Source organism: Leucoraja erinacea, chromosome 20, assembly GCF_028641065.1.
Source record: "Leucoraja erinacea ecotype New England chromosome 20, Leri_hhj_1, whole genome shotgun sequence".
NCBI lineage: Eukaryota > Metazoa > Chordata > Chondrichthyes > Rajiformes > Rajidae > Leucoraja > Leucoraja erinaceus.
This window is the reverse complement of record NC_073396.1, coordinates 2,752,648-2,776,336: the sequence shown is the minus strand read 5'-3', so window position 1 is coordinate 2,776,336 and position 23,689 is coordinate 2,752,648.

The window sequence follows — 23,689 nt, the reverse complement described above, 5'->3', positions numbered from 1 at the left end:
CGTTCTTTCAGGAAGGAGATGAGGAGGAATTTCTTTAATCAGAGGGTGGTGAATCTGTGGAATTCTTTGCCACAGAAGGCTGTGGGGGCCATGTCAGTGGATATTTTTTAAGGCAGAGATAGATAGATTCTTGACTAGTACGGGTGTCAGAGGTTATCACAGCGTAAGGATAAGGGGGAAATCCTTTAAAACCGAGATGAGAAGAACTTTTTTCACACAGAGAGTGGTGAATCTCTGGAACTCTCTGCCACAGAGGGTAGTCGAGGCCACAGTTCATTGGCTATATTTAAGAGGGAGTTAAATGTGGCCCTTGTGGCTAAGGGGATCAGAGGGTATGGAGAGAAGGCAGGTACGGGATACTGAGTTGGATGATCAGCCATGATCATATTGAATGGCGGTGCAGGCTCAAAGGGCCGAATGGTCTACTCCTGCACCTAATTTCTATGTTTCTATGTTTCTATGTTATGTGGAGAAGGCAGGAGAATGGGGTTAGCAGGGGGAGATAGATCAGGTGTGATTGAATGGCGGAGTAGACATGATGGGCCGAAGGGCCTGTTTCCGCGCTGTGTCTCTAAAACCAAGACACTGCGTGGGTTTTCTCTGGTTTCCTCCCACACTCCAAAGACGTACGGGCTTGTGGGTTAATTGGATACTGGAATTGTAAAAAGTGCATGCGTAGGATAATGTTAGTGGGAGGGCTGGTCGCTGGTCGATGGGCCGAATGGTCCGTTTCCGTGCTGTATCTCCAAAACAGAAAAAAGAACTAAATACCTTCTTAGGGTTGCTTCATATAAATATTTCCAGCACGCGCTCTGCTCCTTAGTGGATGCAATGTCTGTGTATGTTCAACACACCAGCCGTCTGGTGCCCAGACGGCTGCAGTGTTGAACACACACAGACGTGTCGTCTCTCTACATCTGTTTCTTCAGATCCTCGTGTGTCGTCCATACTCCAGGGCAGCTTCCCTTCACAGTTGGACAAGCATCTTTGGATCGCAGCTTTGTTTTGCCAGCTGGCCCTCAGCCAGGGCTCGATACACGGAACCGCAGATGCTGTTTACCGCACAACAAGAGGCGGAGTGCTGGAGTAACTCAGCGGGTCAGGCAGCATCTGTGTGGAGAACATGGATAGGTGACGTTTCACACAGTGCTGGAGTAACTCAGCAGGTGCAGCAGCATCTATGGAGCTAAGGAAATAGGTAACGTTTCGGGTCGAAACCCTTCTGGAAATAGGCAACGTTTCGGGCCGAAACCCAGAAGGGTTTCGACCCGAAACGTTGCCTATTTCCTTTGCTCCATAGATGCTGCTGCACCATAACTCAGTGGGTCAGGCAGCATCTGTGGAGAACATGGATAGGTGACGTTTCACAGAGTGCTGGAGTAACTCAGCGGGTCAGGCAGCATCTGTGGAAAACATGGATAGGTGACGTTTCACAGAGTGCTGGAGTAATGCCCCTGTCCCACTTAGGAAACCTGAACGGAAACCTCTGGAGACCTTGCACCCCACCCAAGGTTTCCGTGAGGTTCCCGGAGGTTTTTGTCGGTCTCCCTAATGGTCGAAAGTGGTTTCCGCTTCTTCGATGTTCCGGCGATTATTTCAAAAAATTCAAAACCGGCCGCGACTAAAAATAGGGTTGCCGTTTTAAAAATCGGTAATTTTATAGTCGAAGCCGGTTGCGATGCTAGTTGAAGGTGGTTGCCGGAGGTTGTAGGTGGTTGCCGGAGGTTGTAGGTGGTTGCCGGGGGTTGTAGGTGGTTGCCGGAGGTTGTAGGTGGTTGCCGGAGGTGGTTTGCCGGAGGTTGTAGGTGGTTGCCGGAGGTTGCAGGTGGTTGCCGGAGGTTGTAGGTGGTTGCCGGAGGTTGTAGGTGGTTGCCGGAGGTTGTAGGTGGTTGCCGGAGGTTGTAGGTGGTTGCCGGAGGTTGTAGGTGGTTGCCGGAGGTTGCAGGTGCCGGAGGTTGGGTGGTTGCCGGAGGTTGAAGGTGGTTGCCGGAGTTGAAGGTGGTCCCCGTTTGTAGGTGGTTGCCGGAGGTTGTAGGTGGTTGCCGGAGGTTGTTGCCGGAGGTTGTAGGTGGTTGCCGGAGGTTGCAGGTAGTTGAAGGTAGTTGAAGACCTCCCTTTCACCTGATCTTTTCCTCTCATGATCGTGTACAGCACTGTAAGACCAGGCCTCATCGTCTTGCGCTCCAAGTCTTGGCCCGCCCAACCACTCTCCTCTATAGTTCAGGCCCTCAAATTCCTGGCAACATCCTCGTGAATCTTCTCTGCACCTTTTCCAGCTTGGCAGCGTCTCCCCGATGTGACCAAAACGGAACGCAATACTCTAAATGTGGCCTCGCCAGCACCTTGTGCGACGATTATGGCCTCCCGACTTCTACACTCAAAGATTCAGGATTGTTTGAATGAAAGCAATCATGAGAGTTCAGAAGAATGAGGGGGGGACCTCATTGAAACACACAGAATAATGAAAGGCTTGGATTTAGTGGATGTGGAGAGGATGTTTCCACTAGTGGGAGAGTCTAGAACTAGAGGTCACAGCCTCAGAATTAAAGGACGTTCTTTTGGGAAGGAGAGGAGGAGGAATTTCTTTAGTCAGAGGGTGGTGAATCTGTGGAATTCTTTGCCACAGACGGCTGCGGAGGCCAAGTCAGTGGATATTTTTAAGGCAGAGATAGATGGATTCTTGATTAGTACGGGTGGGAGGGGTAATGGGGAGAAGGCAGGAGAATGGGGTTTGGAGGGAGAGATAGATCAGCCATGATTGAATGGCGGAGTAGACTTGATGGGCCGAATGGCCTCATTCTGCTCCCAGATGACATCGAAAATAGGTGCAGGAGGCCATTCGGCCCTTCGAGCCAGCACCGCCATTCATTGTGATCATGGCTGATCGTCCCCAATCAATAACCTGTGCCTGCCTTCTCCCCATATCCCTTGACTCCACCAGCCCCTGGAGCTCTATCTAATGACCTTATGAGGATCCGAAAATACTTCACTGTGGTGTGAAAACTGGAAAAATTAAATCCGAAGATATGTTGTAGTCGGGAAGTGAAGTAAGTTGTGGAAAAAACTATCACAGAGCCCTCGACTCTGCTACCTGAATGGAGAGATATAAATAACAGCAGAGGAGATATGGTTTGGAAAGGTTGTTCTGTGCTTATTTAATTCACGAGGCGTCATTCAGAATCCCTGTGGAGACTCCACTGAAGGTGATTCCCATTAAGTATTTGCAGCAAGCAGCATTGACGTAGTTTGTGCTGTTCTATATTTAAAACGATTGCAAGAAGCTCTCAGCAGTCCCTACGGACAGCCGCTGGGCCTCGGTGTTAGTGCAAGTTGTCCTTCCTCAAACAGACTCGGGTAGCATTGATAGTGAACCTTCACAACAAGCTCATCAGGTGGCCCTGTCTAAAAATAAAACCTCTCTACACGCACAGTGTTAGAATAGGTGGGCTGCTTTCCACGGTGGCCCAGCGGGTAGAGTTGCCGCCTCACAGCGCCAGGGACCCGGGTTCGATCCCGACCACGGGCGCTGTCTGTACGGAGTTTGCACGTTCTCCCCGCAAGTCGCTGAAAAAATCATGTAAGTGGGACAGGCCCTTGACTGAGCTTGCAGCGCCAGAGACCCAGGTTGAATCCCGACTACGGGTGCTGTCTGTACGGAGTTTGTACGTTATCTCCCCGTGACCTGTGTGGGTTTTCTCCAGGATCTCCTGTTTCCTCCCACACTCCAAAGACGTGCAGGTTTGTAGGTTAATTGGCTTGGGAAAGGTGTAAATTGTCCTCAGTGTGTGTAGGGTAGTGTGTGGGGAGGATTGTTGGTCCGTGCAGACTCGGTGGGCCTGTTTCCACGTCGTATCTCTAACTAAATTAAGTTAAACAACGTTTTGGGTCAAGACCCTTCTTTAGACTTTGGAGATACAGCGCAGAAACAGGCCGTTCAGCCCACTGAGTCAGTACCGGCCAATGATTGCCCGCAGACAAACACTATCCTACACACACTAGGGGGCAATTTACAATTTTTACAGAAGCCAATTGACCGACAAACCTGCACGTCTTTGGAGCGTGGGATGAAACCGAAGTTCTCGGATGTAGATGGTTATGCATGCAACCATATATGTAACTACCTCATTAGCATATCGTCCCTCCCACATTCTATAGTATAACTGTAGTGTCTGCATGTTCCCTCCCTGTTAGGTTCCAGTACGTGTGTAAACCAGTTGTGGTTAGTACTGGAGCGTGTGTTATTAGTGTTTAAATAAAGACCTAGCTAAAGGACTATGGACAACGTCTAGTTTCCTTTACATGGTGTCAGAAGTGGGATTCGAACCCACGCCTCCACTTGGAGACCAGGGAGACCTAGTTTCCTTTACATCGGAGAAAACCCACGCAGGTCACGGGGAGAACGTGCAAATTCCGTACAGGCAGCACCCGTAGTCGGGATCGAACCCTTGTTCAGCCTAGCGGGCATCTTGCGCTGCCACAGAATCATATTCCTTCAGCGAAAGGAGAAGTTTCAGCTATCTTCCAAATTGCAGATGGGATGAAAATCATTCTTTCACATTCATATTAAAAAAATATATTAATGCTAATGTGTAAGTGTAAATGTTCTGAATATGAGCTTTGGTTGTGATATTTAACAGATTAATGAATGCATTTACAAATATCAGTGCTGCCAGAGAGAGATGAGATGTGCTCGGATAGTTCCCCTGGAGGCTCCTCCACCTCCAGAATCTCCACAGCACAAATGTTTTGCGATTGGCTTTAGTCAATCCTAAAATGTCTTCTGTGTGTTAGGATTAGATTCACGGAGTCATGCAACGTGGAAACAGGCCCTTCGGCCCAACTTGCCCATACCGGCCAACATGCCCCATCTACACTAAGATCATAAGATATAGGAGCAGAATTGGGCCATTCGGCCCATCGTGTCTACTCCGCCATTCAATCACGGCTGATCTATCTCTCTCTCCTAACCCCATAGTCCTGCCTTCTTCCCATAACCTCTGACACTATTCCCACCTGCCTGCTTTTGGTCCATATCTCTCCAAACCCATCCTATCCATATACCTCAGATTCAGATTCAGATTCAGATTCAATTTTAATTGTCATTGTCAGTGTACAGTACAGAGACAACGAAATGCATTTAGCATCTCCCTGGAAGAGCGACATAGCAAACCTGTCTAAACGTTGCTATGGTACCTGCCTCAACTACCACCTGCATCGATCATGATGATGGCTGCTGGCTGTGTGGAGTTTGCAGGACGTGACAGCGAGGGTTTTCTATGGCTGCTCTGGTTTGTTCCCACACTCCAAAGACGTGCAGCTTTGTAGGTTAATTGGCTTCAGTGGAGATTGTAAATGGCCCCTAGTGTGTGTAGGATAGTGTTAGTGTACAGGGTGATCGCTGGTCAGTTTGGAATGCGATGGGCCGAATGGCCTGTTTCAGTGCTGTACCTCCAAACTCTAAAGGCTGCTTTCTAAATGAGCTGGCACGGGTATGAAGGGCTGAATAGCCTCCTCCTCTGTTTAACATTCAGCGTTTCTTTGATATTAAATTTTTTTTTTGCAAATTAAATATTAAATGGATTCTTTTGAAGATGACTTTGGCTGAAATAGCCTCTCCTTCCTCTCAAAGAAGTGAGTGAGCAGTGGTTAATTGGGACTGGCTCTGGGGTGGAACCTCATTGGCAAAGTCTGTGGATCGGGAGGTCCGTAGGTTCTAATCCCACCACGGCAGGTGGGAGGTTAAAATTCTCTCAATTAAATTAAGAGGAATTAACAGAACTAACAATAGTGACGCTGCCAAATTGCCCAAAGCTCCATCTGGCTCTCCGATATCTTCTGAGGAAGGAAAAGATCGACACAAAATGCTGGAGTCACTCAGCGGGATAGGCAGCATCTCTGGAGAGAAGGAATGGGTGACTTTTCAAGTTGAGACCCTTCTCTAGGCTCTTTGCCCAGACCCTTGCCTCATCTGCTTTATGGCAACTGACTATTTAATCTTGACTGCCTTGTGAAATCGCTTGGCGAGCCATCCTGTTCAGAAGGCAATTTGGGATGAATATAGAAACATTCGAGCCAGCTGATCGTCCCCTATCAATAACCCGTGCCTGCCTTCTCCCCATATCCCTTGACTCCACTAGCCCCTAGAGCTCTATCTAACTCTCTCTTAAATCCATCCAGTGACTTGGCCTCCACTGCCCTCTGTGGCAGGGAATTCCACAAATTCACAACTCTCTGGGTGAAAAAGTTTTTTCTCACCTCAGTTTTAAATGACCTCCCCTTTGTTCCAAGTCTGTGGCCACTGGCCCCTGTAAGAGCCGTCCTTCTTCCAATCATCATATTCCGCAAAAGGAAGACAAATAAAAATCCAAATGAGCGGTCTTTTTTTTGTACAGGGCTGTGGAGGCAAGGCGTGAGGCATTATGGTCACATGTCGCGAGGTACAGTGAAAAGCTTTGTATTGCATGCGATCCAAACAGGTCTGATTTACCACTTTTGGCTTTGGAGATGCATCGCGGAAACAGGCCCTTCGGCCCACTGAGTCCGTGCCAACCAGTGATCTCCGCACACTAACGCTATCCTACACACACTAGGGACAATTTACACTTTTACCAAAGCCACTTCACAAGTTCACAAGTTACAGGAGAAGAATGAGGCCATTCAGCCCATTTGCCCATGTCTGATCTCTGCCTCCCAATCCCATTTTCCTGCCTTCTCCCCAATTAACCTACAAACCTGTACATCTTTGGAGTGTGGGAGGAAACCCACAAGGAGAACGTGCAAACTCCGTATAGACAGCGCCCGTGGTCAGGATTGAACCTGGGTCTCTGGCGCTGTGAGGCAGAAGCTGAGGACATCACCCTAGATTATGGGAGAACCATATCTGGCGGTGCATGCGTTCAAACGTTTGTGACCTCTGTCCCGATGAGATGGGGTCGAAGAGGGAATGATATGGGTGAGAAAGGTCCTTCATTATGTTGGCTCCTTTCCTGAGACAGGGTGGCTCGGTGGTGCAGCGGGTAGAGCTGCTGCCTGACAGTGCCAGAGACCCGGGTTCGATCCTGACTACGGGTGCCGTCTGTACGGAGTTTGCACGTTCTCCACGAGACCTGCGTTATTCTTACTTTCCTCCCACACTCCAAAGACATGCAGGTCTGTAGGTTAATAGGCTTGGTGTAAATTTAAAATTGTCTCTAGTGTGTGTGTAGGATAGTGTTAGTGTGCGGGGATCGCTGGTCGGTGCGGACCCGGTGGGCCGAAGGGCCTGTTTCCGCAATGTATCTCTAAACTAAACTAAACTAAAGATAGACACAAAATGTCAGAGGTTACGGGGAGAAGGCAGGAGAATGGGGTTAGGAGGGCGAGATAGATCAGCCATGATTGAATGGGGGAGTAGACTTGATGGGCCGAATGGCCTAATTCTGATCCTTTCTCTTATGATGTTTTGATCTTTTGCAAATGCTGGAGTAACTCAGCGGGACAGGCAGCTTCTCCGGAGAGAAGGAATAGGTGACGTTTCGGGGCGAGACCCTTCTTCAGACCCACCCCTTCTCTCCAGAGATGCTGCCTGTCCTGCTGAGTTACTCCAGCGTTTTGTGTCTATCTTTGGTGTAAACCAGCATCTGCAGTTCCTTCCTAAATAAACTAAACCAAGTGTGGAGTGTAGGTGGAGTCAATGTGATGAACTTTGTGTGAAAACTTGCTTGCAGAAAAATCTATTACAAATCCAGGAAAGGCTTTTCCTCATCGGTAAATATTGGATGGATTCTTAAATGAATTTGGACATAAAACATAGAAAATAGATGATGGAGTGGCCATTCGGCCCTTCGAGCCAACACTGCCATTCAATATAATCACAGCTGATTATCCAAAATCAGTACCCAGTTCCTGATTTCGCCCCCATATCCCTTGATTCCGTTAGCCCTAAGAGCGAAATCTAACTCTCTCTCGAAAACATCCAGTGAATCGGCCTCCACTGGAGAGAGGGTCTGAAGGAGGGTTTCGGCCCGAAACGTCGCCTATTTCCTTCGCTCCATAGATGCTGCTGCACCTGCTGAGTTTCTCCAGCAATTTTGTGTACAATCGGCCTCCACTGCCTTCTGTGGCAGAGAACTCAGCCGATTCCACATTGCCAGAGCTTCCTGTAACCTGACGCTGAATGTTATTCTCGAAAGGGCCTGTCCCACTTACGCGACTTTTTCGGCGACTGCCGGAACCCGTCAAAGGTCGTTACAGGTCGCCGAAAATGTTCAACGTGCTGAAAATCCAGCGGCGACCAGAACAAGGTACGACTCTTTGGGCGACTACTCACGACCGTACAGGCTTCACCCCGCGACATGTCGCCCGTACGGCCGTGAGTCGTCTCCTCAGTCACCTAAAGGGCCGTTTTACAGCGTCTTTCTGGTCGCCGCTGGGTTTTCAACATGTTGAAAAGTTTCGGCGAAAAAGTCGCGCAAGTGGGACAGGCCCATATGGGCATTCAAGACCCATTTGAAGATTTTCGTTTTTGAGCCTGGAAGACAAAATAAAAAATACTGAAAGCTCACACTGGCCACACTGTGTTAAACAAAGTTAGAATTGGCAATTCTGGGAACGTTGTGCAATAGAAAAATAATCAAAAATACATAAATGTAGGCTGATAAATAAGAGCAAATTGCAGAGTCTGGCCATCTCTATAAATGCTACCATTTAAGACTTTCTTTCCATATTTCAGGCACTTGTAATAGATTGCACCTTGTCCTGATACTGTATATAGCATCAAAGGACTTTTATTATTGTTCTCTGTAGCTGGGCTGAAAGGTGTTCAAATTTAACCCCTGCATGTCCTGGTATTGATGTTTCTTAAACATTTCACTGTAAATTGTCACTTGGAGTCCAGGCCCTGTATAAGGCTGTAGATTCTTGTGGAAACAGGCCCTTCAGCCCAACTTGTCCACACCGGCCAACATAGTCCCAGATACGCTAGTCCCACCTGCCTGCACTTGGTCCATATCCCTCCAAACCTGTCCTATCCAAAGATCCTATAGCGGAGCAAGATAGACCACTCCTGCTAAATGCAATGGGCTGACGTGTAGTACGCAACGGAGCAGAACGTGGGCCTTTTTTTCATCCATTTCCGTAACCGGACCCGACCCGACCCGACCCACAGTGTAATCAACGTTGCGGGGGAACAGTTTGTGTTAATAAATTAAAATTCTGAAAATGAGGAGAAGATTTTTCCCAAATGATTTTTATTTTTACGAGGATGTTTCCGTAACCGGCTTCCGTCTCCGCACGAGTATCTTTGCTCCGCTACGGGATCTTTGGTGCGGAGACGGAAATGGGGCCGAAAATGACCCATGAATCTGCCCATGACTGTACTACGTCATTATGGATCTGTCTTGCTCGCTATAGGATCTTTGGTCCTGTCCACGTACAGAGTGATCACAAAACAAGCGTTTAAAGGAGGAGACACAAGGAACTGCAGATGCTGGAATCTTCAGCAAAAGGCAATGTGCTGGAGGAACTCCAGCGAGTCGGGCAGCATCTGTGGAGGGAATGGGCAGATGATGTTTTGGGGCTGGATCTTTCAACCGGACTGAATGATGAGGGTCTTCTTGAAAATCATATTGCGATGAATGAATTGTCCCGACCCGAAATGTCGCCCATCCATGTTCTCCAGAGATGCTGCCTGACCCGCTGAGTTACTCCAGCACTCTGTGTCTCATTTTGTAAACCTGCATCTGCAGTTCCTTGCTTCTACCAACATCTAGTGTTCTTTCCAGCCTCAAAATGCAGACATGTGTTTTTTGAAGCAGGGTGTAACATGTGGGGAGAAGATAGAGGGGAGAGTGAGCAGGCAAGGATGGAGTTTCGAACCCATAAGATCATAAGGTCATAAGTGATAGGAGCAGAATTAGGCCATTCGGCCCATCAAGTCTACTCCGCATTCAATCATGGCTCATCAATCTCTCCCTCCTAACCCCATTCTCCTGCCTTCTCCCCATAACACCTGACACCCATACTAATAATCTATCTATCTCTGCCTTCAAAATATCCATTGACATGGCCTCCACATTCTTCTGTGGCAATAAACTCCACAAATTCACCACCCTCTGACTAAATAAGTTCCTCTTCATCGCCTTCCTAAAGGAACATCCTTTAATTCTCAGGCTATGACCTCTGGTCCAAGACTCTCCCGCTAGTAGAAACATCCTTTCCACATCCACTCTGTCCAAGGATGAGATACGTGGATGAGAATTTTAATAGAGAGAGATTACTGGACTGAAAACCAATAAAATTAGTTGTGTACAGGGGCTTGTGAAGATAGTACTGACATGATATACTTCAGAATTTTAGAACTTCAGCCCACCGAGTCCGCGCCGACCAGAGACACCCTCCTATATTCGAGGGAAGAATGAAGAATTTTCCATTTTTACCAAAGCCAATTAACCTACAAACCTGCAAGTCCTTGGAGTGTGGGAGGAAACCGGAGCACCCGGAGAAAACCCACGTGGTCTCGGGGAGAACGTGCAAACTCCGTACAGACAGCACCCGTAGTCAGGATCGAACCCGGGTCTCTGGCGCTGTGAGACAAGAGGCAATAGGTGCAGGAGGAGTAGGCCATTCGGCCCTTCGAGCCAGCACCGCCATTCAATGTGATCATGGCTGATCATCCACAATCAGTACCCCATTCCTGCCTTCTCCCCTGACTCCCCTGAATGCATTTCGTTGTTTAATGCATTTTGTTGTCTCTGCACTGTACACTGACAATGACAATTAAAATTGAATTTGAATCTGAATCTGAATCTGACTCTGCTATCTTTAAGAGCCCTATCTAGCTCTCTCTTGAAAGTATCCAGAGAACCTGCCTCCACCGCCCTCTGAGGCAGAGAATTCCACAGACTCACAACTCTGGGTGAAAAAGTGTTTCCTCGTCTCAGTTCTAAATGGCTTGCCCCTTATTCTTAAAACTGTGGCCCCTGGTTCTGGACTCCCCCAACATCTGGAACATGTTTCCTGCCTCTAGCGTGTCCAAACCTTTAATGATCTTATATGTTTCAATAAGATCCCCTCTCATCCTTCGAAACTCCAGAGGCAGCAGCTCTACCCGCTGTGCGCCACCGTGCCGCTCCAAATGGTTGCTGACTTCTTTTCCTGTGAAAAGTGCACATGCTGGCAATCTATTAAAACGGTCAGGGTTTAAGAGTTCAAGAGGGAACTGCAGATGCTGGAAGATCGAAGGTACACAAAATTGCTGGAGAAACTCAGCGGGTGCAGCAGCATCTATGGAGCGAAGGAAATAGGCGTTGCCTATTTCCTTCGCTCCATAGATGCTGCTGCACCCGCTGAGTTTCTCCAGCAATTTTGTGTACCAGGGTTTAAGAGTGTTTGTGGAACGAGGTTTTACAGGAGCTTACAGTGTAGAGAAGGCTGCTTTCAGGAATTGTCACATCTGGGCATTGTGTGAGGATTATGTTAATTCAATTTACCTGGTGTCGAGGGAATTGTGAATCAGAAAAGATCAAATTGCTCTGTGTCGGTTAAAATGTAATTCTGCGGGAAAATATCCCTGTGTGTGTTTCACACAGTCTCAGTGTAGTTTATTGTCACGTGTACTGAGGTACAGTGAAAGGCCTTTGTGTCGTGCTATCCACTTCCCCTCATTCATGTGTTCAAAAGGCCATCCTCGCCGCCTCCCTCTCCCCTCCATTCCTTCCCTGCCTGTCACAGCCTGCTTCAAAAACTACACACAGACACAAAATGCTGGAGTAACTCCAGCAAATGTTGGGGGAGTCCAGAACCAGGGGCCACACACACAGTTTAAGAACAAGGAGTAAGCCATTTAGAACGGAGACGAGGAAACACTTTTTCTCACAGAGAGTGGTGAGTCTGTGGAATTCTCTGCCTCAGAGGGCGGTGGAGGCAGGTTCTCTGGATGCTTTCAAGGGAGAGCTAGATAGGGCTCTTAATGATAGTGGAGTCAGGGGATATGGGGAGAAGGCAGGAACGGGGGGGTACTGATTGGGGATGATCAGCCATGATCACATTGAATGGTGGTGCTGGCTCCAAGGTCCGAATGGCCTACTCCTGCACCTATTGTCTATTGTCTATTGTCTATTGTCTATAACTCAGCGGGACAGGCAGCATCTCTGGGGGATTTTGGCTGGAGACCCTTCCTCAGACCGAGAGTCAGGGGAGAGGATGACAGAGAGATAAGGAAGTGTGAGGAGACATCGAGCCATCAAAGGGGATGTAACTGAAGGAAAATGTAGACAAGATTATTGTTATCGAGGAGAAGGTGAAAACGAGTTTGTTAGCCCTAAGAGCTAAATCTAATAGGGAAGTCAATATTCATACTGAAGGTGGACAAACAAATGCTGGAGTAACATAGAAACATAGAAATTAGGTGCAGGAGTAGGCCATTCGTCCCTTCGAGCCTGCACCGCCATTCAATATGATCATGGCTGATCATCCAACTCAGTATCCTGTACCTGCCTTCTCTCCATACCCCCTGATCCCCTTAGCCACAAGGGCCACATCTAACTCCCTCTTAAATATAGCCAATGAACTGTGGCCTCAACTACTTTCTGTGGCAGCGAATTCCACAGATTCACCACTCTCTGTGTGAAATCTTTTTTCTCATCTCGATCCTAAAAGATTTCCCCCTTATCCTTAAACTGTGACCCCTAGTTCTGGACTTCCCCAACATCGGGAACAATCTTCCTGCATCTAGCCTGTCCAACCCCTTAAGAATTTTGTAAGTTTCTATAAGATCCCCCGTCAATCTTCTAAATTCTAGCGAGTACAAGCCGAGTCTATCCAATCTTTCTTCATATGCTCTTCCTAACTCTGCGGGACAGGCAGCATCTCTGGAGAGAAGGAAGGGGTGACGTTTCGGGTCGGGACCACTGGGGTGTAAGCTGCCCTAGCGAGACACGAGGAGTTGTTCCTCCAAATCCCGGTACAACCCCCAAGTCAGGAATTATTTGTCCACAGATTGCAGGCATCCATCAGCATGCTAAGTGTGATAGATGACAACTTTGTGCCGGGACCTCCGGCGAGGGGCACTTGGGACCTCTCAGGCAGAATGTCGGAATCATTTTCACACAGCGATTGTAGAGTCGACTCACCGCACACAACGGCAACAAAACAAAAGTAATGACCCGATGGGAACTCTGCTTTGCATTTTACAGCCGGAAAATGTCTTCATACGGGAATATTGCCAGAAATAAATTATTATTAATGTGCATTGGTCACCTCCCAAATAGAGACCTGAAGGCGACTGATCTTATGCCGACATTAATTTCACAGCAAACATTTTGTTCAATCCTCATGCAACTCGCTCTCCAACTGGCTAACGTTAGAGATGCAGCGATGAATCACCGTGTCCACGCCGGCCCGTTCATACTAGCCCACCTTCCCATCCACTCCCTGCAAACCAGGGGTGATTTACAGAGGGGCCGACTAACATACAAACCCGCACGTCTATGGGATGTGGGAGGAAACTGGAGCTGTAGCGGGACTGTCATATGCTGAGAGAATGGAGCGGCTGGGCTTGTACACTCTGGAGTTTAGAAGGATGAGAGGGTATCTCATTGAAACATATAAGATTATTAAGGGTTTGGACACGCTAGAGGCAGGGAACATGTTCCCGATGTTGGGGGAGTCCAGAACCAGGGGCCACACACAGTTTAAGAATAAGGGGTAAGTCATTTAGAACGGAGACGCGGAAACACTTTTTCACACAGAGAGTGGTGAGTCTGTGGAATTCTCTGCCTCAAAGGCCGGTTCTGTGGATACTTTCAAGAGAGAGCTGGATAGGGGTCTTAAAGATAGCAGAGTCAAGGGGATATGGGGAGAAGGCAGGAACGGGGTACTGATTGGGGATGATCAGCCATGATCACATTGAATGGCGGTGCTGGCTCGAAGGGCCGAATGGCCTAGTCCTGCACCTATTGTCTATTGTCTATTGAGTGCAGGATGGAAATTGGTAGTGAAGTTAATGAAGTCCATGATTTCAACCTGTGTGGTCACAGGGAGAACGTGCAAACTCCACAAAGATGGCACCTGAGGTTTTTGCCGCCATTTTCAAAGCCCCTGTTGCTGCCGCCACCTCCGTCCGGATTCATCCCCATAATCCAGGATAACGTTCCTTTAGGATGGAGGTGAGGAGGAATTTCTTTAGTCCGAGGGTGGTGAATCTGTGGAATTCCTTGCCACAGACGGCTGTGGAGGCCACAAGTCAGTGGATATATTTAAGGCAGAGATAGATAGATTCTTGATTAATGCGGGTATCAGTGGTTATGGGGAGAAGGCACGAGAATGGGGTTAGGAGGGAGAGATAGATCAGCCATGATTGAATGGCGGAGTAGACTTGATGGGCCGAATGGCCTAATTCTGCTCCAAGAACATATGAACTTATGACACAGGCCACGTGGACATGGTTTCACACGCAGGGTCTGAAGAAGGGCTCTGAGCCTGTCCAATTCTTCCGCAGATGCTGCCTGACCCACTGATTTCTTCCGGCACTTTGTGGAATCTTTCCAAATCAAAATCTGGTACCAAGCAATTACAGAGCCTCACCACCAGGGAGCACTGCTTCATCTTTTCCATCCACTTGCCCATGAAGCCTGAAGCATTCAGCAGGTTGCAAACCTTTCCCAAGAACTGAAATCTTTACTTAAAACATCTCCTCAATCATCTTTACTTCAGCATTCAAAGCTCCCCGGGACTTCTGTGTTTGGTGTTGATGCTTTTGACTGGTGTTTTAAAACAGTTTCTTGATCTTACAATGAGCGTAAAATGCCACAGTATCTCGTCTCTTCCAGATTTCTCCCCAATCATCAGTCTGAAGAAGTGTCCCGACCCGAAACGTCACCAATCCATGTTCTCCACAGATGCTGCCTGACCCGCTGAGTTACTCCAGCACTCTGTGAAACGTCACCTATCCATGTTCTCCACTGATGCTGCCTGACCCGCTGAGTTACTCCAGCACTCTGTGAAACGTCACCTATCCATGTTCTCCACAGATGCTGCCTGACCCGCTGAGTTACTCCAGCACTCTGTGAAACGTCACCTATCCATGTTCACCACAGATGCTGCCTGACCCGCTGAGTTACTCCAGCACTCTGTGAAGCGTCACCTATCCATGTTCTCCACAGATGCTGCCTGACCCGCTGAGTTACTCCAGCACTCTGCGAAACGTCACCTATCCATGTTCTCCATAGATGCTGCCTGGCCCGCTGAGTTATGGTGCAGCAGCATCTATGGAGCGAAGGAAATAGGCAACGTTTCGGGCCGAAACCCTTCTGGAAATAGGCAACGTTTTGGGCCGAAACCCGGAAGGGTTTCGACCCGAAACGTTACCTATTTCCTTAGCTCCATAGATGCTGCTGCACCCGCTGAGTTACTCCAGCACTCTGTGAAACGTCACCTATCCGTGTTCTCCATAGATGCTGCTGCACCCACTGAGTTACTCCAGCACTCTGTGAAACGTCACCTATCCATGTTCTCCACAGATGCTGCCTGCCCCACTGAGTTACTCCAGAAACAGCGTGGAAACAGGCCCTTTGGCCCATCAAGTCCGCGCCGACCAATGATCATCCCGTACACAACCCTATCATACACACTAAGGACAATTGTTAGTAAAGCAGCATCTGTTGGGCGATCCCAGAACCAGGGGCCACACACACAGTCTTAGAATAAAGGGGAGGTAATTTAAGACTGAGGTGAGAAAAAACTTTTTCACACAGAGAGTTGTGAATTTATGGAATTCCCTGCCACAGAGGGCAGTGGAGGCCAAGTCACTGGATGGATTTAAGAGAGAGTTAGATAGAGCTCTAGTGGAGTCAAGGGATATGGGGAGAAGGCAGGCACAGGTTACTAATAGGGGACGATCAGCCATGATCACAATGAATGGCGGTGCTGGCTCAAAGGGCCGAATGGCCTCCACCTGCACCTATTTTCTATGTTTCTATGCTGTTCCTTGAGAGTTAGCATTTGGTGTCTAACATTCATGACTGTCGGGGCTTAGGTTTGGCTGAGACAGGCGCTATAGAAATGAAGTTGACAATTTTGGAGACGGACGCTGAAAGCTGGAGTAACTCAGCGGGACAGGCAGCATCTCTGGAGAGAAGGAAGTTTCGGGTCGAGACCCCTCTGCAGCCTGCTTTTGTTCAAAGCTGGGGCTCCGAGCCGAGAGCCCGTGGCTACGCCTTGGATTTGGAGGAGGAGTGGGAGTGGGAGGAGAAGTAGTTACGAGTAAGGACCAGCTCAGCCGGGCGGACGAGTGTCTGTGGGGTCGAGTCTGGGTTAAATCCTGGTGGCGGAACAGAAGAACCACAGAGGGGGGAGCAGCGAGAGAGAGGGAGAGAGTGCTGCAGAACTCTCGTCGGGGAGTCTGAAGAAGGGTCTCCACCCGAAACATCACCTACTCCTTCTCTCCACAGATGCTGCCTGACCCGCTGAGTTACTCCAGCACTCTGTGAAACGTCACCTATCCATGTTCTCCACAGATGCTGCCTGACCCGCTGAGTTACTTCAGCACTCTGTGAAACGTCACCTATCCATGTTCTCCACAGATGCTGCTGCACCCGCTGAGTTACTCCAGCACTCTGTGAAACGTCACCTATCCATGTTCACCACAGATGCTGCCTGACCCGCTGAGTTATGGTGCAGCAGCATCTATGGAGCGAAGGAAATAGGCAACGTTTCGGGCCGAAACCCTTCTGGAAATAGGCAACGTTTCGGGCCGAAACCCGGAAGGGTTTCGGCCCGAAACGTTGCCTATTTCCTTAGCTCCATAGATGCTGCTGCACACCCGCTGAGTTACTCCAGCACTCTGTGAAACATCACCTATCCATGTTCTCCACAGATGCTGCCTGACCCGCTGAGTTACTCCAGCACTCTGTGTCTACCTTCAGTGTAAACCAGCATCTGCAGTTCCTTCCTACACAATTTTGCAGATCATTAATACCAATTACCAGTGCTTTCCTCGCAGACCTGACAACTGATTGAGCTGTGTTAGCGCTGAGCCGTGATCTCCCGCTCGTGAATGCTTATCGGGTGTGACTGAGTTGACGGACATTCTTCATCATTTACAAACACCAGACTGATGAGGAGCCTGGTGGGCGATCTCATTCTAATTCACTTTGATGTGTTAATGCAATATGCCTGTCAGATGTTGAGGCCAGGTCTGACGTTTCTCTGCTTCCCCCCCCTCCCCCCCCCCTCCAGCTCTGGGAAGGCTCCTCGCCTTCACTGGAGAAGGCCAGGTCATCGCGAGTCCATCACATACACTTCAGCAAGTCCAGATTTAATGTTCAACAAAGTCCCACTCAGCCTGATTGAGCAGAGCAATCACGCCCTGGAATAAAATAGAGACTTCAGAAACTGCACATGCTGGAATCATAGAAATATGGACAACAGGTGCAGGAGTAGAGGCCATTCGGCCCTTCCAGCCAGCACCGCCATTCAATATGATCATGGCTGATCATCTAAAATCAGTACCGCGTTCCTGCCTTTTCCCCATATCCCTTGATTCCGTTAGCCCTAAGAGCTAAATCTACCTCTCTCTTGAAAACATCCAGTGAATTGGCCTCCACTGCCTTCTGTGGCAGAGAATTCCACAGATTCACAACTCTCTGGGTGAAAACGTTTTTCCTCATCTCAGTCCTAAATGGCCTACCCCTTATTCTTAAACTGTGTGAACCCTGGTTCTGGACTCCCCCAATATTGGGGAACATTTTTCCTGCATCTAACCTGTTCAATCCCTTAAAAATGTTATATGTTTCTATAAGATCCCCATTTTATATGTTTCTATAAGAATCTTTAGACAGGCACGTTCTCCATATGAACTTTGCACATGTGATTTGTACGGGTGTCAGGGGTTATGGGGAGAAGGATGTGCCGGCTCTGGAGAGGGTCCACGAGAATGATCCCAGGAATGAGTGGGTTTACATACGATGAGCGTTTGTTGGCACTGGGCCAGTACTCGCTGGAGTTTAGAAGGTTGATGGTGGCCCTAACTGAAACTTACTGAATAGTGAAAGACCTGGATAGAGTGGATGTGGAGAGGATTTTCCTACTCGTGGGAGAGTCTAGAACTAGAGGTCACAGCCTCAGAATAAAAGAACCTTCCTTTAGGAAGGAGATGAGGAGGAATTTCTTTAGTCAGAGGGTGGTGAATCTGTGGAATTCTTTGCCACAGACGGCAGTGGAGGCCACAAGTCAGTGGATATTTTAAAAGCGGAGATTGATAAATTCTTAATTAGGTCATGAGGAATTGGAGTCGAATTAGGCCATTCGGCCCATCAAGTCTATTCCGACATTCACTCATGGCTGATCTTTTTCCCTCTGCTAACCCCATTTTCCTGCCTTCTCCCCATCAAGATTAGGATGAGGTTATGAAGAGAAGGCAGGAGAATGGAGTTGAGTATAAATTGCAGGGGAGAGGGGGTGAGTGGATCAGGGAGCTTGCTGGCTGGGGCAGGCCCGGTGGGTTAGTGGGGCTAGTCCCATGCTGTGTGATTCACCAGCTCAAAGCCACCGTTTAAATAAAGCCCAGAGATAGGCACAAGGCTCCAATGTATCCTCAGCAAAACCTCAAACAATATTTGCTGTTATTGCTTTGCTGATTAATTTATCTTTCAAAGGGCGGCACGGTGGCGCAGGGGTAGAGTTGCTGCCTCTCAGCGCCAGAGACCCGGGTTCGATCCCGACTACGGGTGCTGTCGGAACGGAGTTTGCACGTTCTCCCCGTGACCCGCGTGGGTTTTCTCCGAGATCCTCGGTTTCCTCCCACACTCCAAGGGCGTACAGGGTTGTAGGATAATTGTCTTGATAAACTGTCCCTAGTGTGTGTGGGATAGACAATAGACAACAGGTGCAGGAGTAGAGGCCAATCGGCCCTTCGAGCCAGCACCGCCATTCAATGTGATCATGGCTGATCATCCACAATCAGTACCCCGTTCCTGCCTTCTCCCCATATCCCCTGACTCCGCTGTCTTTAAGAGCCCTATCTAGCTCCCTCTTGAAAGCATCCAGAGAACCGGCCTCCACCAGGCAGAGAATTCCACAGACTCACCACTCTCTGTGAGAAAAAGTGTTTCCTCGTCTCCGTTCTAAATGGCTTACTCCTTATTCTTAAACTGTGTGGCCCCTGGTTCTGGACTCCCCCAACATCGGGAACATGTTTCCTGCCTCTAGCGTGTCCAAGCCCTTAACAATCTTATATGTTTCAATGAGATACCCTCTCATCCTTCTAAACTCCAGCATGTACAAGCCCAGCCGCTCCATTCTCTCAGCATATGACAGTCCCGCCATCCCGGGAATTAACCTGGTGAACCTACGCTGCACTCCCTCAATAGCAAGAATGTCCTTCCTCAAATTAGGTTAGTGTTAGGATAGTGTTAAGTGTGCGGGGATCGCTGGTCGGCGCGGACTCGGTGGGCCGAAGGGCCTGTTTCCGCGCTGTATCCCTAAATGAAACTAATCCCAGTGATGGGTGAGTTTGAATTAGTAGACATATCACCTAGAGTTGATTTAAGCTTGCTGTCGCAGGGTTTAACAGCCGACCAAATTATCCGAGCGGCGTTCCTTCCTAAAGGTCAGCAGCAATCTTGCAAAAAAGATTTTTACAATGATGGCGGCCACTTTAATTAATTGAATTTAAAATCTCCACCTGCTGTGCTCTGAATTGGATTCATGTTATGGATCAATAGTCTGAGCCTCTGCATCTATTTATCCAAACCAAACTATGTTGGTTTGGATAACTAGATGCTGTATCTCTAAACCAAGCTATACTGGGACTCTGCACACAGTCTCAATATACTACAGCTGTACACTTGCACTGTGCCTCAGCTGCTTATCTGAGATGTATCTCAGTGTTTACGCAGACAAAAATGCTGGAGAAACTCAGCGGGTGCAAGGAAGCGAAGGAAATAGGCAACGTTTCGGGTCGAAACCCTGAAGGAAATAGGTAACGTTTCGGGTCGAAACCCTTTCGGGTTTCGTCCCGAAACGTTGCCTATTTCCTTTGCTCCACAGATGCTGCTGCACCCGCTGAGTTTCTCCGGCATTTTTGTCTACCTTCGATTTTCCAGCATCTGCACAGTTCCTTCTTAAAGATGGTCTGATGGTCTCCAATGAGGTAGATAGTTGTTCAGGACCGCTCTCTGGTTGCTAATCACCAGTTCAAGCTGGTTCTATGTTCCCCCATTTACATCCACCCTCCACACACTGAAGGGCAGTTATTTGCTGAATAACCGACGAACCTGAACGCCTTTGGGATGTGGGAGGAAACCGGAGCACCAGGAGGAAGCCCACGTGGTCTGCGGGAGAACGTGCAAACTCCACACAGACAGCATCTGAGGTCAGGGTTGAACCAGGGGTAGACAAAAATGCTGGAGAAACTCTAAAGAGAAACTCAACGGCTGAGGCAGCATCTATGGAGAGAAGGAATAGGTGACGTTTCGGGTCGAGACCCTTCTGGAAACTCAGCGGGACAGGCAGCATCTATGGAGCGAAGAAATAGGTGACGTTTCAGGTCGAGACCCTTCTTCAGACTGATGTGGAGGTGGGGGTGGGGGGGGAGAAGAAAGGAAGAGGCTGAGAGACAGTGGGCTGTGGGAGAGCTGGGAGGGGGGGGGAAGCTGTAGAGATTTCACAGTGGAGTAGACAAAATGTTTAAGAAAGAACTGCAGATGTTGAGATTTAAATATCGTCTTGAATATCATGAGGGGTTTAAAGTGATGGGTTTTTTTTGTACGTCTGAGACATTTATTGTAAATGTGCAGGCAGCTCGGTTATTGCAAAGTGTTCGTATCCATTCAATTTTATATTAATCTCCCTTATTTCACAATCGCAACATTAAAAATGATCAATGTTAATGCAGCCAGGAACAGACGGCAAATATCTAAAATGGCTGGCGTGGGGGCAAGCACACACTGAGAGGAGAAGACTCGTTGGGCCGAATGGCCTAATTCTGCTCCTTATGGTCATGCAAGAAACAAAAGACTGGAGGAACTCAGCGGGACAGGCACCATCTGTGGGTGACAGACCCCGTTCCTGCCTTCTCCCCATATCCCTTAACTCCGCTACCTTTAAGAGCCCTATCTAGCTCTCTCTTGAAAGTATCCAGAGAACCTGCCTCCACCTCCCTCCGAGGCAGAGAATTCCACAGACTGACAACTCTCTGTGTGAAAAAAAAATTCCTCATCTCTGTTCTAAATGGCTTACTCCTTATTCTTAATCTGTGGCCCCTGGTTCTGGACTCCCCCAACATCGGGAACATGTTTCCTGCCTCTAGCGTGTCCAAGCTCTTAATAATCTTTTATGTTTCAATAAGATTCCCTCTCATCCTTCTAAATTCCAGAGTGTACAATCCCAGCCGCTCCACTCTATCGACATATAACAGTCCCGCCATCCCGGGAATTAACCTTTGATAGAGCCGAGAGAAACGGTTAGTTTTAAGTTATAAGGTGTGTAGGGAGGGATAGATAAGGCCAGGGGCATTTCGCCGATAAGGTGATGCCTAGGTTGTAGAGATATAGAGCCAAACGACACGGAAACAGTCCATTCGGCCCGACTCTTACATGCCGACCAGGCCAGTCCCACATCTGACCCACATTCCCCTGTTGACTTGGAGAGAGTCACAGAGTAACACAACCCGGAAACAGGGCCTTCGGCCAGACTCATCCACGTCCAGCAAGATGACCCATCCACGCTGGGCCCATTTCTCTCTCAACCTTTCCTATCCGGGAAGTCCAGAACAAGGGGTCACAGTTTAAGGATAAAGGGGATAAAGGATTAGGGGGAAGTCTTTTAGGACTAAGATGAAAAAAACATTTTTCACACAGAGAGTGGTGAATCACTGGAACTCTCTGCCGCAGAAGGTAGTTGAGGCCACACAGTTCATTGGCTATATTTAAGAGGGAGTTAGATGTGGCCCTTGTGGATAAAGGGATCAGGGGGTATGGAGAGAAGGCAGGTACGGGATACTGAGTTGGATGATCAGCCATGATCATATAGAATGGCGGTGCAGGTGCATTAGCTGTCCTGCACCTATTGTCTATTGCCTATTGTATCTGTCCAAATACCCATTAAATGCCCATTACAGTCCCAGCCTCAACTACCTCCTCTGGCAACTCGTTCCTTACACCCACCACCCTGTGTGTGAAATGTTGCCCATCACCTTCTCATTAAACCCCCCCACCCCTCCCCCCCCCTCCTCCCTCCCCCCCCCCCCCCCCCCTCCCCCCCCCCCCCCCCCCTCTCCCCCCCCCCCCCCCCCCCCCCCCCCCTCTCCCCCCCCCTCTCTCCCCTCTCACCTTAAATGTTTGCCCTCTAGTTTTTGATTCATCTGATGCTGGTGAAATGAAACCTGAAGAAGGGTTTCGGCCCGAAACGTCGCCTATTTCCTTCGCTCCATAGATGCTGCTGCACCCGCTGAGTTTCTCCAGCATTTTTGTCTACCCTCTCACCTTAAACCTGGCCCATTTCCTGCTAAATCTTTCCGATCCACTTTTCTAATATAATGTGTTTTTTTAGGATTGCCATGGGATAAGCTGAAGATGAAGGCAGGTAGATTAATGAGAGAGGATACACACTTATATATATATAGAAAGAACATGTACATCACGTCATAAAGGCAATGAAATGAGGGCAGGCAGCCAGCGAGAGATGTGAACATGAAAGCTACAAATGTGAAGTTGTCAGCAATGCCCAGTGGGTTTGATTGTACCCACGTCGAAAACTAAACCTATTTCACTGACGGATAACACTGGCGCAGCGGTAGAGTTGCTGCCTCACAGCGCTTGCAGCGCCGGAGACCCGGGTTCGATCCCGACTACGGGTGCTGTCTGTACGGAGTTTGTACCTTCTCCCCGTACATATAAAATTGTTAAGGGTTTGGACACGCTAGAGGCAGGAAACATGTTCCCGATGTTGGGGGAGCCCAGAACCAGGGGCAACACACACAGTTTAAGAAGTTTTGTGTCGTGCTATCCGCTTCCCCTCATTCATGTGTTCAAAAGGCCATCCTCGCCACCTCCCTCTCCCCTCCATACCTTCCCTGCCTGTCACAGTCTGCTTCAAAAACTACACACAGACACAAAATGCTGGAGTAACTCCAGCAAATGTTGGGGGAGTCCAGAACCAGGGGCCACAGTTTAAGAATAAGGGGTAAGCCATCCAGAACGGAGACGAGGAAACACATTTTCATACAGAGAGTTGTGAGTGTGTGGAATTCTCTGCCTCAGAGGGCGGTGGAGGCTGGTTCTCTGGATACTTTCAAGAGAGAGCTAGATAGGGCTCTTAAAGATAGCGGAGTCAGAGGATATGGGGAGAAGGCAGGAACGGGGTACTGATTGTGGATGATCAGCCGTGATCACATTGAATGGCGGTGCTGGCTCGAAGGGCCGAATGGCCTACTCCTGCACCTACTGTCTATTGTCTGTTGTCTATTAAGATTAGCTGTCCTTTCACCTCAAGTCCACGTTCTCATTTCCCTTGATTACGTTAGGAACCAGAAATCTATTAATCGCTCCGTGAGTCATTGTCTGAGCATTTCAGATTGTCGATGGTTCACTATCCTCTGTGGAGTTTACATACACTAAGGAGGTCAGTACATTATAGTCTCAGCTCCACACAGTGAGAGGAAGAAATTGCAATTACGTGGCTTCCTTTAACTTTATAAGCCAGCCACATGCAT